Here is a 17658-nt window from a genome sequence, read left to right as displayed (position 1 = left end):
TCCTCCCAAACTTAATGACAAATCAGGTTATTTGTCACTGCTTTCTGAAATGAGCCATGCAAATGTAGTCGGATCTGATCTTTTGTGTGAAAAGGGCAAATGAACACATGCTAGCTGCAGCGTTGTTTTGTATTTTTTAGTTTCATTCAACTCTGATGACATGTCATGGTCATTTTATTACTTAGTACAGTAAATATATTACATATTTCTCTCATAAGATTTGGGGAAGATCATGTTCATTGTTAGTTTGGGTTGGGAAAAGGGTTGAAAAGGTTTAAAAGAAAACACCATTGACTGTAACCCTGTAACAAAGTCAACCTACTTCCACCTGTGAGCCTGTCCGGGGCTGGGCAATGTATATCGTGACTGTGAAGCTAGACATCATCTTGAATATCATTATACATTGATTTGGCACAAGTGTTGTCTTTTTCTGGTTTTAAAGGTTGCTTTACAGTGAAATGATTGCAGTGATAGCCTGCCGATTGTAAACCCCTTGTCTCTTCCTCCTGCTCCAAGTGTTAGGAGAACCTAATGAGGCGATGAAACTAGCACATACACAAAAAGTTGTAACTAGAAGCAGTGTTTGGTTTGTCTATTCTGGGCTACTTCAACATGGCGATCTCCGTGGTAGGGGTATAGATAGAAACAGCTCATTCTTAGGAACTTTATGTTCCATTTCTGCCACATTCTGCCAATACATTCTTGTAAATCTTATACACTGGACCTTTTTCCAGATACATTTAAAAATATGTAAAAAATACTCTGCTGTTGGGATAAATATTTTGCTTAACATAGTTTCCCCACATAAGGAGTCAAATAAAAATCTTTGAAATGGAGCTGGAAGCACATCCACTCTTCTCCTCTCATTGAGAAATTCTGTATCTGGCCCTTTACTAAAGAGCAATTGGCTTTCAGATTTGTCGCACACCTAACCAGGTTCGCCCAGGGTATGTTTGAATCTCAGAATTTAACAAAGTGCACAGACATTTATCCCTTCAGCAGAGGAATGTGAAAACATCTCTAGTGACAAACTTTGCACAGATACAAGTCAGTATAATCAAGGTCAGACATTTTAGGTGACTTAAACATAAGAAAAACATGTTTTGAGCAGAGGGGATCTTTCATGTCTAAAAGGTTATTTGTCATTACTTTTCTTTTTTAGTTAAAGGTGTTTTCATATTAGGTACAATTGCTTCTTACTGTGCCTGAGTGCCATACTCAAGTAGACATGAACTGTACTCGAGATGACCTTTTCAAGTGGACACAGGCACAGATCAATGAACCATGCCCGAGTACAGTACGCAGTGTTCATACTAATCAAACAAATTAGAATTTGGGGTCAAGGGTACTCAAATCTGGGGCTGGGTCCACAAATACAGAAATCTTTCATAAGGAACAGCAAAACCTCTTTTAACTTTGGCAGAAAATTGTATGTTCATGTAGGACCTCATCACTCATAGTAAGAAGTTGCTTGAGCAAATATGTTTTCAGGGCTGTTGCTCTCCAAGCCTGGGCTAGATTATATGACGTTAGTGGATTGTTTGCAATTGCAATGTAAACTGCACAAAAAGCACAATAAAACACCACTTTGGTTAAGGTTTTGTTAGGTTTGGGCACAAAAAAAATCTTGGTTCAAGTAAGGGAAAGCTATGTTTGAGTTAGGGAATCTGTGTCATTTACATTACAATAATAATTAGTTGGTTAAGAAATGATCATGATCATGGTTCAGAAAAGAAACCAGTTTTGACTGTTTGTAGGAAACAACCTACAACCAACCTTTTGTGACTTTATGGTAATGTTACAATATTTTCTCCTTTGCCCTGGAAGGAATAATTACTAATTATATAATTGCTTCAGCCAGTAGAGGGCTTTGTTACTTGAGTGTAAACAAATGTTGTCTAAGCTCAGGGTCCATGCAGTGTGTGTCCCTAAGTGTGTGGTTCAAATATTTAGTGGCAAAAGTGAGAACACAAAAAAAACTTACAGAATTGTCTGTCCATTGGCAAATAAATCCAAAAGAACAAGAAGAATGCAAAGTCTGAAAAAAAGTCCAAAAAACCACAAGGAAACACAGAGGTACACTTGACACAAATGATGAGGTTGAACTGACAACTAAGGAGGGAAAAACCACAAAATTAAATACAGAGGGAGGATGATCAGGGGCAGGTGAAACCAATCAGTAAATAAAAAAGGGAGGGGGAAAAGACAAAGACAGGAAGTCAAGCCACAGAAACCAAAAGGAGGGCAGAAACTTAAATAAAACAGGAAACAATCGAACTAAAACTCCAAACCATAATGTCCACGTTTGTTTCTGTTATGTTTTTTTTGCAAATTTCCTGCCTGAGTCTGTGCTGTGTGGAAGAATGAAAAGCGTAGTCCGAACAACGAAAACATTTCTCTGATACAGTCTGGTGCAACACAACAAAATAAACAGTACAGCATAATATCTACTGATAGATATTCTTCTATCATCACATATCATATTATGCAGAGTTCAACACTGATGCTTTTTTCACTTGCTGGTTGACCATGTGGGTCAGAAATCTACCTGCCCCAAGTCAATTTTAGTCAATTATCAACTAACAACAAAGACTAAAGTTAACTGCCATGTTTAATCTAGGGCTGCAACATTATAAATCTGTCCCAGTTTTTCAAAGTCCAAGGTGATGTCTTTAAATGTTTTGTTTGGTCAGTTCATAACCAAAGATACTCAGTTGATATGATAATAAATGGAGAAAAGGAAATCTCCATATTGAGAGTTTGAAAACAGCCTTTTCCACCATCTTTGCATGAAAAATTTCTTCAGCAATTACTTGTTAATCAAAATAGTTTCATAGTTGAATTATTTTTTACCACGTGCCTGGTTGGGCAAATTAGCAGCTTGACTTACTAGCCTGACATGGCATTTTACTTGCCACAGGCAAGTGAGCAATTCTTATTGTTTAGTCCTGCATATATATCGTCATATTGCACATTCTAGCATGTAATGCTCTTGTATTTCTAAGGTGGATAGCCTTGTTTGGATACAATGATTTGCGATTAACAATAGCATTAATAAAATGCAGTCTCCTATAGTATAGAAGTGAAGTACTTACATACTTGTAAGTTTTCAATTTTTCAGTCCAACCTTGATAGTATATTCTCCTCAAACATATATGCTTTTCCAGTTTCTTTGTGTTATCATCCTTCGGTGTCTTTCTCTTTATATTATTTGGAACAGAGTGATTCAAAGCCAGTGGAGCAAAAAAGAGCTCAGTATGTCCAACTGTACAGCAAACAAAAACAACCTCTCAAATACCCTTTTTCAGTTTATTTTCTTTTTTCAATTCCTTGTCTGCCCTCTCCGCTCACTGATTTAGACGTGCCAGCTTCTGCAAGAACGCTGCATAAAAGTCTACACATAAAGGAGAGTTTCACCTGGTAAGTAATGTGAATCGAATGTTAAGACAGTCAACACCAATTTAATCCAAATACTGTGCTGCCGAATGATGAATCGTTCAGATGACAGAATTAAAAGGCCAAGCTCTTGAAAGTGACTTTGACAAGCCTTACATTGTTTGCCACATTGAAAGCTGTCACAGAACATTTGGGGAATGAAGTTAAGTTTTATGGGTAAGTGCAGAAAGAAGTGTGAAAGAAATAGTGAGAATAGTATCAGTGGGATGGGATCTCTGTTATGTGCTGAGAGAGCGAGGGAATGTAGAGAAATTATCAGTGAAGAGATGTCAGTGGAGGTGAGTTCAAGTATCCTGTGGAGTCCTGCATTAGTGTCTTCACACATCATTTTGTCCTCTGTGGTAAAAACCAGGAAATATAGCTGAAATTTCAGATTAGCTATATAAACAGTGATTTTTTTTTTGTTTGTTTTATTTATTTTTAGGGCATCCCTGCAAATTAACAGCATTATAAGTATGCTGGGTTTAGTTTGATAACTGATTTGCAATAAGGTACAATTTGTTTTCTCAATCTTAAACAATTCAGTGACGCAAATATAAAAAGTATAAAATAGTTTGAAAAAAAGGATAAAAACAAAAAAAATCAATTTTCCAAAAAACAATGCATAGACTCAATAAAAATCATACCTCTCAGTCTGTATCTGTAGGGACCATGCCCTCTGCCTGTATTTTCTTATTTTCTCATTATTTTTACTGTTTGTGATGTTTCTAAAATCCTGCATGTTTAACTGTCTCGCTCGTGTTCAACCGGCTCTTACTGATCACCCCGGTGTTCTACACCTATGGTTTCCAACCACCAGGCAGTGCTGGGCCACAGAACATTTACTTCCGTGCTGCTAACCATCTTTCCCCAACCAAAGGGGATTTATAGGTAGCATTGTCATCATGCAATAACTTACATCAGGTCACGCAGGAAAACATTTTCATGTTTTCATTTCAGGTCTTGATGAACATATGTACTTAGACCAACATTTGATTGTTTGGGTTTGAATACATAAGAAACATTACTGGGAAGAATGATCTAAAAACCTCAAAAAATAAGGTCATAAATACTTGCAAATAGTATTTTAACTATCTGGCTAATATGAGTAAAGTGAGGCTTGACAAAATAAACAAAATCAACAATCACAGATTTTGTTATTTACCAAATGAAGCTCAGCGTAAGTTCAATCAGGAAGACTTTCTTTTACACTGCCTTCATTCACATCTTTCTTTACTCTGTCTCACTCCTTCTATTCCCTCTAATCAGCTGATGGTGGGCGTTCACCTTCCTCTTTACTATCCAATCAGATTTTGCCACGGCCGCGGTAGCCAGTCAATTTGCTGCTGCCAAACTTTAAATTGCCTCTGTCTTTACTCCATCAGTTGTCATTCAGTCAGTCGTGTGACCCTCCTCCAGTCATCAGACGTTCACCTCGATCCTCCCTGACGCCCTCTCCTCCAGTCTTCAGGTCCAGGCAGCAGGAGTCCAGAGCCACGTCACCTCACCAGTCTCTGCTTTGCACCTCATCACCACCACCACCAGTGTCTAGACCCCAGGGGGTTCTCGTCACTACAGCTTCATCACCCCCATTTATATATGTGCATATTGCACCACGATGGGGTCTAACCGCCAAAGACTTTTCATGTTTCATATCTCACGCACGTGTCAATAAACTATTTTCTTTTACTCTAGTTTCTCCTGATTGAAATAACAAGATATCAATATTGCAAAAATATTGTAGGGAGGTACTTTCACAAAATATTAATACAATGAGGTTTTTGATCAATAGTCATCAGTGATGTGCATATAATGACTACATGGGTAAAGACCAATAACAGAAAAGTTAGAACAGTCTGCAACTCAGGAAATGACATCACTTTACTGTAATGCAGCTTTTAAAACCAGGAAAACAAAAAAATTAAGGCCAAGTCACCATATAGTGTAACATAACGGATTCTGCATATATTGACACACAGGCTCCGTGCGATGGTCACGTCATGTGTGCAGCGACGCAAATGGTGATGTTACAACCACAGTCTCTCACATATGTTTACATGAAGCCGGCGTGTGCGATAGATTCCAAGAACAGGACAAAGAGAAGACAGACAGCTTACAAGGAGACGAAGCAGCTGAGAAGCTGCTGGTGTCATCGGCGAACTTTCTTGCCCTTCAGGCTAATGTTAGCCAGCGGCTCCACAGACTGACAGATAAAAGCTCATCTCCAGTTCAAGCTGATGAATAAACAACCCGTGTTGATGCGTCTCCTCAAATATTTTCTTATTCAGACTTGTTTAACTTCTTCTGTTTTCCTCACTTCAAAACTTTACTGCAGCAGACTGGTACACCACATCAGTCTCCGGTTTGTTTACATCTGCTTCTACGAGATCACATGAATTCCCCTCTAGTACATAATTTTAATATAATAATATAATAAGGCCTGGCTGTGACCTGAAGCCCTTTTGGAGAAAATGTAAGTTATTTAATAGTCAGTGTTTTTATCTGACAATTATAGTTTTTAGACTGATAATCAGAATAGGCAGGTCAGACCCATAAAAAATCAGAAATTGGAATCAGCCAAGAAAATTGCAGTCAGTACATCTCTAGACAATATCCAGTCCCATATCATGATGTCGATATAATATCAATATATTCCTCAGGCCTAGAGTAAATAAATTGTTCTGTCTTCTTTGCCTTCTTAAACCCCACCCCAGATAATCTACATTATATTAGTGCTGTTAACTTTAATCTGTATCATTACAGGGCTGGACTATCATTTAGAGCTATAAGCAAAAATGCCTGAAGAGTTCAACCTTGAAGGTCTTCAAACCAGCATATAAATGCCATCGTCCTAATTTGTGAGATGGAAACCTGATTTATTGCACGTGTTTGGTTCTTTTGAAGTGCAGTTAATCAAGCGGCATTCTCCCTGCGCTGTTTATTGTTCCTTTATTGTCAATCAATGTGACAAGGAGGCGATGGTCTTTTAAAACATGACCCTCCTCCAAATATCAATTCCAATAGCTCAGTGATGAAAACAATGCACATGTGAATGTGTGTGTGCGCGCACGCTGGCGGGTGTATTAATGAATTAGCTCTCAACCGCAGCCATATCCTCCACCTTTTCTGTAACAGGGAAACAAATCACTGACCTGTCCTTTCTGCAGTGATCTGAGGGCCTTTATCAGACAGACTAAAAGCCTCTATTCCCTGACACTGCTCTGTATTCTACATCTACGTGTTATTATTATGTGATTGTATGCTTCTGTGCATAATTGAACATTTTGAACCCTTGAGCCAATATGCCTCAAATGAATCCTCAGCTCCCACATCAAAATGATTATTTCTAAACAAACCGTGTTTAATCGACTGCGTGCCTCCGCGGCACTCTCCATCTGGAGGATGCTGTGTGACAGCTTCCCTTAAATTACAAATATCAATCTGCCACAGTGGGAGCTCAGCTGCCAGTGGCCTCATGGGGGTCCTCGTCAAAGCAACCAGCCTTCAAAAACAAAGCCATCAAAACGCTGCGCTTGCTAGATGCTTTATTATGAGACAACCACGTTCGTCACCTAATCACAGTTGTACTGAAACATCCAGATAACTGAATAGCAAGGATTGTGTAGTACACAGACTCAGGTTAATGTGAAAAGCTAATGACAATACAAATAGAAATACAACCATTTTTCATGAGTTTATGTAAAAGATCTAAGACTTCTTCTCTTCACACAAAAGGCTTATTCCTGTCAAATTCGATTCACAAATACGTTGTGAAAAAATGTTAGAGAGCACTTCTCTTTTGCCAAAATTATCCATCCACCTGACAGGTGTGGCATGTAGATATGCTGATGGCACAGGTGTGCCTTGGACTGGTGACAATAAAAGGCCTCTCTAATCTGCTGATTCCACCAGGCATGGCACATCTACGGTAGAATTGGAAGTTCAACATGCTGAGACGCCACTAAACTGTTCAAAAACATGGCTATGCTACATATCTGTGGCGTCTGATAAAAAGATATGAATAAGTGTGAAAGGTTTATTTCAGGAAAATAACTGGGAATATGAGTAAAATGATCAAGAGCCTCATCAAGCTTGGGTGGCCAGCTGCATCGTGTAGAAAAAGGTGTTGAATTAACAACTCTACTGGTACTGGCGTCACTTTAAGAGTACTGCTACTGATACTGGTCTCTAATTGTAATTTGCTTAAATGATACTCAGACCTAATTCTTATCCTGACCCTAATAAATCACTCATCATGTCCAAATTTAACCAACCCAACAAAAGAAGACAATGAGTACTGAGTAGGGCGGGTCATGACTTTACCCTCCTGGAAAAAAAAATCTGTAGCGCTATGTAATATAACCATAGTTCAGTGGCTGATAAATTACTTTTTTTTTAGGATAAAACTGCACATTTTAGAGTGGCTTTTTATCGTGACCTGCCCAAGACACACCTGTGCAATAATCATACTGTTTAATCAGCATCTCTGAATGCCACACCTGTCAGGTGGATGGATTATCTTGGTACAGGAGAAGTGCTCACTAAACAGATTTTAACATATCTGTGGCAAAATGAGAGAGAAGAGAAATAAATAAGAAATAGAGAAATAAACCTTGTATGTGCACAGAAGAAGTCTAAGATCTTTTACTTGACCTCATGAAAAATGGGAGCATAATATTTTTTTGTTGAGTGTACATAGAAAATAACACCTAACTGAGCTGCATTCAGTAAGGACGCTGAGCTGAAGTTGGCCCAGTGTGTGGTTCTGGGTCATCTCTGTGTGGCTCCACCCCTCTCTCCCTCCACGGCGGGGACTGACAGACGCTAGCACCAAGGGCTCCCAATCTGCTGTGTTATCAGCGCTACTCTCCCAAAGCGTGTTCCCCCTCCTCATCACCGGCTGTCTGCCCACGGCAGCACCACCACTTACACTCCATCCACCCGCTTATTGATACACTTCACCGCAGGATCGCCTTCAAGTGCTCCTTGGGAAAGCAATGGGTCTGCGGGGTGGCCTAATTCAATCAACGTTGGGAGCAAACACACACATCATTCATCACCAGCACAGGACCAGTCCTGAAAGACTCTCCTCCAGCTCTTCTCACTAGATGACCATTAACTCAACTTGCCTTGCTGCGCTCTCCCTCGGTGCCGAGCAGTTGTTATCATGTACACATATTTTTATGCACACTGGATCGTGCATTATACATAAATATTAAGCAATTCAGCCAATTATTGACTGCACATTGGACGTCATTGCTCCCCCCAGGGTTAGTTTGATTTGCACTTGGGCAGTGTATTGGTTCCCCAACACTGTTCATAGCAGGCATGCTGTGCTCTCTGTATATTATAACAGGCCCAGCTGTGGGTTTAAACCTGTGGAATTAAAACAAAACCTTTAGCAGAAGAAATGCCTTTAGTAAGCACAATCAGTGTTTTAAATTTAGGCACATTTAAAAAATGCACCAGCAAGTATGACATGTGGCTGTTTTGACCTGAAATTGTCAAGACTGATAGATAAAGAGAGAATCCCTGAATTAAACATTAAAACTGAAAACACTGCCTCCAAAAGCTTTTTGTTCCATCTTACTTAAGTATATTTTTGCATGTTGTTCACATTTTACACACAAGAAAAGAACCTGTATTCTCTGATTGCATTTGCATTTATTCCAATCATGAAGGACTGATTAGCAAGAGTATTTGTTTTCACAAAAATATTGTATAATTAAAAACCATTGGCAGACATAAACAGCACTCATATTATTCCACTTTTGTTTAGAGGTGCACAGTTAATCAAAATATTAACAAAATCTCAATATGGCCAAGTTCAATATTCTAATCACAAAAGCTGATTTTGTTTGATAAAAGGAAAAATGTGTGAAAAGGCAGAAATATAATAAAGTACTATGGTACTGCAGAGATGCTGTGGCCAGTAAATATTGTTCTTCAGATGTAAGAAAACATGTTATATCCCAACAAACGTCACATTCCCATCAATCTGGAATCATATCACAATCGCAATATCTGTCAACATAATCACAGTATAACTTTTATTTCCCATATCATGCAGCCCTCATTCTGTTTGTCATATAGTTGGAGTACTTTTCTATACTGTTAGTATGTTTCATTTTCACAAAACCAGCCCAAGCAGCACTTCATGATCATCAGCTAATGGATTTTATCAAGACTCAGTACATACAATATATATATATACATAAAGCCGACACTATAATGCAGGTCCAAAGCTGAAAAAACACAGGACACAGAGTATATGACACCATGTGTCTTATACTGTGAGCAGTGCAGCAATGGGTCGTAATGTATCGGTTAAAATGGGTAATATGTCATATATATGAAGCATGATGCTGCAGCTGGCATGTATTCTCAAAATCCCTTTCCAAATGTATTTTAAATGGTCAGAGGTCATTTCAAAGACTCTGCATGGTAACACATAATAATAATCATCATTGATAAATGGTAAATTGACAGTTAATTTTACTTTAGATATTGGTTATTTTACCATTAACAAATTAATCAAATAATGTTTATATATGTTTTATCCACATTGTAAAGTTTTTTAAAAAAATCAGTTTAACTTTATAATGGTCATTCAAACAATGTTAATAAACATCACATTCACACTTCCAACTTATCAAATACGGCAGCTTCAAGATAACAAGATAAAGATGCAACTTCTGCGTAGACTTTCAAAATAAAATAAGCAAAACTGCTTCCTTAGACAGATGAAGGAAAAGATCATGGTTTGGGTATGTCACGAAGAAAGTTCATGTTTGTATGTAATGTAACATAACATTATGTAATGCAACGCAAAGCAACGCAATGCAACACAACGCAGCGCAATGCAACACAACGCAAAGCAACGCAAAGCAACGCAAAGCAACGCAAAGCAACGCAACGCAAAGCAACGCAACGCAACGCAACGCAACGCAACGCAACGCAACGCAACGCAACGCAACGCAACGCAAAGCAATGCAACCATAACACAAAGTAATACAATGCAAAGCAATAGGGATGTCCCGATACAACTTTTTCACTTCCGATACGATACCAATATTGCAGCCTTGAGTATTGGCCGATACCGATATCGATCCGATACGATATCAGCACAAATCATACATACTTTTATTACTTATTTTGTATTGTGGAATGTTAGAAAAGGCTTGATCAAGTGATGTTACGCAAACAGAGAACAATAGTCAGCAACCAGAGTCACCTATGGATAGAAGTGCTGGAGTGGAAAATGGACTGCTTATCAGAGCGCTTATATCGGAGATTTTAGATGCAGTCCGATAAAATCCGATACTCGTTTTTTAGCTGATATTGGACCGATATCCGATATCAATATCGGATCGGGACACCCCTACAAAGCAACGCAAAGCAAAGCAAAGCAAAGCAACACAAAGCAACGCAATGCAATGCAACACATCACAGTGCTACACAGTGCAGTACAGTGCGACATACTTAAAGTATCATGATCACCACCACAACTTTCTAACATATATATGAGTTTTCCAAATATCTGTCCATCTCTCTATGTAGTGATTTCTTAACGATGTACAAAGCAAGATGGCGGCATACAGAGGTAGCAGCTTGACATTCTCCTTATAGCTATCTTACTATTATTTTCATATGATTACATTTTTTATATTTTATATGTTTTAATATTATATATATTTATATATATTTTTCTTATTCTCTGTTTTTAACTGTTGTCCTTTAAGTGTGAACGCACCAACAGAATTGCTTCTTAGATTCATTGTGCAATGACAATAAACGAAATTCTATTCTACAGCGTATTCTATTCTATTTTATTCTATTCTATTCTATTCTATTCTATTCTACAGTTTAGTGTATGCTATTCCATTCTGTTCTGTTCTATTCTGTTTTGTCCTAAAGGTTCATTTCAATTTAAAGTTAGTAAGATTTATAAGTTTTAAAGTTTAACTGAAGTTTACTTAACTATCAATCTATCATTTCTTAATGGCAATAGTTATTATAAAGTGTTACCTATAGGATCTTTTTATGAATGCACTCTTTCTAATCTCACTCTAATCCCAAAATTTAAACCTGAAATTTAAGCCGAAGAGAGTTAGTTCCTGCAGCCTCTGAGCACTTCAACTCACAAAATGAGCCCAGAGTTGAACAAAGGAGCTGTCTGTTTCAGCACCACGGACAGTTCCTGTCATCTTCCCTCTGACGAGGCGCTGCTGGCAGCGGCGACAGCCTGACAGCCAGTTTTATCTGCTGCTGCACTTTGTAACATCACACACAAGTGACTTCACCAATTCATTAATGCAAGGCCGTGTCTGTGCTCACTAAAATTACACTGAAAATCCGAAGTGACACACAGACAGATCGTTTCATGACTTTCCATTGTTTATAACATCATGAATTGGAGATGTGGCTCACCTCCAACTGGCCTCTGGCATGCACGTCGTCTCTGCCAGCACGAATAGATGTAGGTCACCTGACAAACTAAACACACTATCTGCTCTGATTAACGGCATATAGGCCCGGGCTGGATGTCTTCTCAAAATGCAGACCGGCGTGCAAACAGCCAGACAAACACAACTGCTTGGACTTAATTGTGTTTCAAGCAACCTAAATTGTTTCTCTCGTGTGTGAGAGAGAGAGATAGAATAAGGGGACAGAGAGAGAGAGGGAGGGCGAGAGAGATAGAGAGAGAGAGCCTACCTTGACACAAACATGCGCTCACTCACAGCACATGTCCAAGACGAGTCACTGACCGCCAACAACCTCTCTTAAAAACGACTTGTAGCAGCAAACATAACGTAAAAACAACACTAAATAAAGCAGACAGTTCCTGAGGGTCGCCACCGCTAAGGCTCAAAGTGGTCCGGGCATTTGTGATCCATCCAGGCGCACTTCTTCCAGAAATAGGATCATCATCAATCATCACTCAGATTCCTGCGTCATGCGTCGGTATTCGCACGGTTCCACCCAAGGGAGCGCGCTGTTTGTCCCGATGGGAAACTCGTACAGTAGGTCGAAATATGGCAACAACACAGCACTGTTAGAAAAGACTCTGATGAAGCGCAGCGCTATCGGTCCAATACAGTTAAATGAGCGTGATAATGAGGAAATGAGGAGAAAATGACAGCGTGTGCGCCAGTTTTTGGCATCTCGTGTGTCTTGAATTTAGACCCCGCAACTGCAATCAACCACTGTAAGTGTGTGTGCGAGTATGTGTGCGTGTGCGTGCGTGTGTGTGTGTGTGTGTGTGTGCAGGGGGATGTGTGCTTGCACGTGAAGACAGTCACACACAGAAATAGAGAGGAGGGGAGAGAGAGAGAGCATGATAAGTTATTTTTTGTGGCGCAACCATTAAACTTGAGTCTATTTTCTTGTGAAATCACCTCAGTCCAACCAGCAGCCCTCTGAATACCCCCGTATAAAGACAGGATTGTTCATATAATAAGGCTTACTGGTAGACTACCTTCAGGGAAAGCTGCCGCTTCGTTTACACCGTTATCTAAATCCTCTCCTTAGTGAGCTCCAGTGAGCCCGGCGGGCCGGCGTGTGTGTGTGAGACTGCACTGCAGAGGGCTTCTCCGGCAGCTCCATGATGGAGCTCATGAGCAAACATATCGTGAGCCAAATATACAAAACAGGGGCACTCAGTCCAAAAAACAGAGACAGAGATTCCCTCTCACACTGCGGCACAAACCATTAGTTTAATTATTTATCTTGTGCTTTCCTGCATGTTGTAGCCTCTATTAATCTATATTCGACTTAATCTCATCGCCTCAGCAACAGTAGCAGGTGCTAAACTTCTCCTCCTTAGAGCGTTTGACTGCCTCAGAGCCCCTTTTAACTGATGAATATCGCATCTCCACCACCGACAGGTTTTTTTCTTCATCCTAGAATAACTGCTGCAACTGTCCGACAGGAACCCCAGAGTCACAGGCGATCGATTCTTTGCCGCAATAATCGAAGAACCAGTTAATCTGAGGTTTGCGAACTTTATCAAATGCTCAGAGAAAAATAAACGTGTTCATGTCGGCGAGCCAAGAAGAGGAAAACTGGCCTACCTTCAACTCGATTCCAAAATGGTACGACGCCGTTTGTCAGTCAGTGGGGAAGGCTTTGGACATCACAACTCCAGGTCAACAGAGAAAACACGTTTCCTGAAAATGGGTGCAAGCCAGTGATAGTCTGTGTCTCAGCGAGGTCACCCATTCAGCCAGTGGTCCGGTTTAAATCCAAACGGAATAATGGAGATCTTGTCTCTGTCCTTTCGGGAAGAAGTGCGCCAAGCGCTCTCCTACGCAGATGTGACTTTGCGCGCTTGAAATAAAACGGATGATGGGAGAAATGAGGGGAAACAAAACACTACTACAACCAATAAAAAAAAATGTATATAAAATGAGTGGGGGCGAAGCTGCCAAATGATCACCCCCTCCCAAAATCTGACAGCTGTCTTTTACACAAATCGTGCTCAATTACTAATCCTCTCCTGGGTGCTTCACCATCCCAAACGCACTGTCTGGTTAGTGCGATCCCCACTCAGCAGCGCCGCGGTGGAGATGGGAAAAAGAAATGTATGGATATAATGGCCAGATCCGATGGGGGGTTTCCTCCACAGCTCCGCTCTGTAGTTGCAATGCACACGACGAGAAGGATCTCTCCCCGGTCCTAGTGCACCACACACCGTCCCTTGCTGTCTCTACACACGCGCGCCGCGGCTGCACCTGCACTCCGTCATTCTCATCGATTAAACAGTGAAATGGATGAGGGGAAAAGAAATTCCAGCAGACACCTATAACTCAACTCAAAGCTGCAACGCTGAACAGAGCTGGATGCGCAGGAAGGGTCCTCACATGTTGGAAGAGGGTGACAAGGGGAGAGAGAAATAAAAGAAATGAGTAGAGATGATAAAGGGAGAGAGAGAGAGAGAGAGAGAGAGAGAGAGAGAGATAGCAACCGAAAAAGAAATAAGCTTAAGACTGAGCACCTTTTACAGTTCGTCCGTCATACTACTGATGTCCAGAGGTGGGAGGGAACAAAATACAAATACTCTTATTTTCTTTTCTGGTTGCTTTTTACTTTTACTCCCTACTTTTTATGACAAATATCTGTACTTTACTTCCCTTACATTTTCTATACAGGCTTGTTACTTTACCTTCGAATCGTTTGAGGGGAATTATTGATCCTTTTTTTTTATTTTGCGTAATTGCATGCCGGCTTCCCAACATCAAGACTGTTTTCGACCTAAATAGTAGGGACAATAAGACAGAGAAAAAGATGATTTCTTGGTGTATCCATCAGTGCATATCTCGCACAACAGACGTAATAAGACAAAACAACATAACAGTGCCAGTGCAACAATGCGAAAAAGACAGAACGATAATAATAAAAAAAACGCTAAAGACGTAACAATACGAAAAAGATGTAACGAAATGAAGAACAGCATAGAAGATTTAATAAGATGAAAATAATGTAACAAGATGAATGTTCCATAAAAGACCAGACAGAAAAGATATAAAAGCATAACAAAATGTAAAAGGAGTAGCAAGATGCACAAGGACATAACAAGACGAAAAAGACATTGAAGATGTAACAAGACGGATAAGACCTAAAAGATGTAAAAGATGAAAAACATGGAAAAAACATAACAAGGTGAACATGACGTAACAAGACAAAAACGACGTAAAAGACATAACATAACAATGTAAAAGATATAGCAGGACAAAAGACAAGAGACAGAAACTTGACCACTGAGAAAAGTTGAGGTTCAGTTAGCTTTGCACAGACGCAGCTAGTAGAAATGTCCTTCTGAGGGCTAGTTTTTACTTTTACAATTTGAATAAATTTCAGAGCCTGTACTTTTTTAATTTTTCAAGAAGTGGAATCAGTACTTCTGCCTTTACCAAAGTCTTTTTTTTTTACACAAGTATCTGTACTTCTCCATGAGTAAAGAATGTGTGTAGTTTTGCCACCACTGCGGATGTCCCAGCCTCTTAAGAGGGGAGAGAAATAAAGTCTGAATTTAAAATCTCCTTCATGTTAAATGTCTGTGCAAATCCAATGATTCAGTGAGAGGCTGGATGGGGTCCTGCTAAATGGCATCAACCTTTTTGTAGCTGTGGCCTAAAGCAAAACACTGAGGCGATTAACATCATGAGCCGTATGGAGGTCAAGCAAATTGAGTCGTCATAGTTAGAAAATGATCAAATGATCCTACCAAAAGTTGTTTGAGATGTTTATCAAAGCAGTCCAGATCCTTTTAAACTTAGATGAAATGTGTCAACTTGTCACCTGAATTATTTTGCCTTGTGCTCAGTAGACTTCCCATGCAGAGCTGAAGAATCTCTTGGTGCGTTTTCACTGTTTACCCAACAAAATAGAAATACATGTTTTAGCATTTTCCCACTGGCCCACTGGTGGACTCAAGAGGGTGGCGGGCAGGTGTCCTCAAGGGTGTCCTTCCAGAGGACAAAACTTTTATCAAGATTATTTCTTACTAGTGTTCATTGTATTGTAGATAAAAATGTTTTGATTTGCATAACCTAAAGTAGCAGTTTCTCTGCCATATAGGCTGTCCTCAATGCTAGAAAATGATTTGGCCTATACGTGTCTTTGAATGGTTAAATAGTTCCCTGTGTGTTTTTTTACAGATGTGCAGTAGTTGTTGTACTTTATGTCAAATAATAAAAACAATTTTAATGTAAATCATGGATTGGAACTGTTTCACCTCACTGATGCCCTACCATGTATAGCTGGTGCCCTTCTTATTTTTTTTGCCCCTGCTCCTCAGACAGCCTGAGTCCTCCACTGCTCTGGCTTATAGTGATATACACCGATCAGGCATAACATTATGACCAACTGCCTGATATTATGTTGGTCCCCCTTTTGCTGCCAAAATAGCCCTGTCCTATCAAGGCATGGACTTCATTAGACCCCTGAAGGTGTGCTGTGGTATCTGGCACCAAGATGTTAGCAGCAGATCCTTTAAGTCCTGTAAGTTATGAGATGGGGCCTCCATGGATCGGACTTGTTTGTCCAGCACATCCCACAGATGCTCAATTGGATTGAGATCTGGAGAATTTGGCAGCCAAGTAAACACCTCAAACTCGTTGTTGTGCTCCTCAAAGCATTCCTGAACCATCTTTGCTTTGTGGCACGGCGCATTATCCTGCTGAAAGAGGCCACAGCCATCAGGGAATACAGTTTCCATGAAAGGGTGTACATGGTCTGCAACAATGCTTAGGTAGGTGATACGTGTCAAAGTAACATCCACATGGATGGCAGGACCCAAGGTTTCCCAGCAGAACATTGCCCAAAGCATCACACTGCCTCCGCCGGCTTGCCTTCTTCCCATAGTGCATCCTGGTGCCATGTGTTCCCCAGGTAAGTGACGCACTCGCACCCAGCCATCCATGTGATGTAAAAGAAAATGTGATTCATCAGATCAGGCCACCTTCTTCCATTGCTCCGTGGTCCAGTTCTGATGGTCATGTGCACATTGTTGACACTTTCGGTGGTGCACAGGGGTCAGCATGGACACCCTGATTGGTCTGTGGCTCTGTAGCCCCATACACAACAAACTGTGATGCACTGTGTATTCTGACACCTTTCTATTAGAACCAGCATTAACTTCAGCAATTTGAGCAACAGTAGCTCGTCTGTTGGATCAGACCACACGGGCCAGCCTTCACTCCCCACGTACATCAATGAGCCTTGACCACCCATGACCCTGTTGCCGGTTCACCACTGTTCCTTCCTTGGACCACTTTTGATAGATACTGACCACTGCAGACCAGGAACACCCCACAAGAGCTGCAGTTTTGGAGATGCTCTTGCCCATTTTTCCTGCTTCTTCACATCAACTTTGAGAACAAAATGTTTATTTGCTGCCTTATATATCCCACCCACTAACAGGTGCCATGATGAGGAGGTAATCAGTGTTATTCACTTCACCTGTCAGTGGTCATAATGTTATGCCTGATCGGTGTATATCCATCTAGTTTGTTTTGGAGATACTAGCTGTAGACATGTCTGCCTTCTCTTGAATATGGTGGAATTAGATGGCACTTTTCCAGAAATCATGAACCGGTTACTTGAGACAATTTACAGACCTTGTGAGTAGTTTTATTCAGGAAATTTTTTTTTCTGCTATAGAAAGAAAGTCGTTCCTCATTAGAAAGACAGGAGTTCCTCACCAAAATGCTCACAACAAGG

At 40.2% G+C, this 17658-nt stretch overlaps 1 protein-coding gene across 4 annotated transcripts in view; it reads right to left on the bottom strand.

Moving 5' to 3' along the window:
• The window catches only part of il1rapl1a (interleukin 1 receptor accessory protein-like 1a), a 238661-nt gene extending 224552 nt beyond the window's left edge, over positions 1-14109 (bottom strand). Inside the window, exon 1 of one of the 4 annotated variants that reach the window (XM_084724694.1) lies at positions 13509-14109. The gene's annotated coding sequence lies outside the window, so the exon portion shown is untranslated. The remainder of the gene's footprint in view (positions 1-13508) is intronic. The other 3 variants (XM_084724693.1, XM_084724696.1, XM_084724695.1) reach the window with 3 other exon arrangements.
• Between the last annotated feature and the right edge of the window lie 3549 nt (positions 14110-17658).

This window comes from Lutjanus erythropterus, chromosome 8 (assembly GCF_056507025.1).
Source record: "Lutjanus erythropterus isolate fLutEry1 chromosome 8, fLutEry1.hap2, whole genome shotgun sequence".
Taxonomy (NCBI): domain Eukaryota; kingdom Metazoa; phylum Chordata; class Actinopteri; order Lutjaniformes; family Lutjanidae; genus Lutjanus; species Lutjanus erythropterus.
Note: the sequence above shows the minus strand (reverse complement) of the source record. Positions and strands in the feature narration are given on the sequence as shown.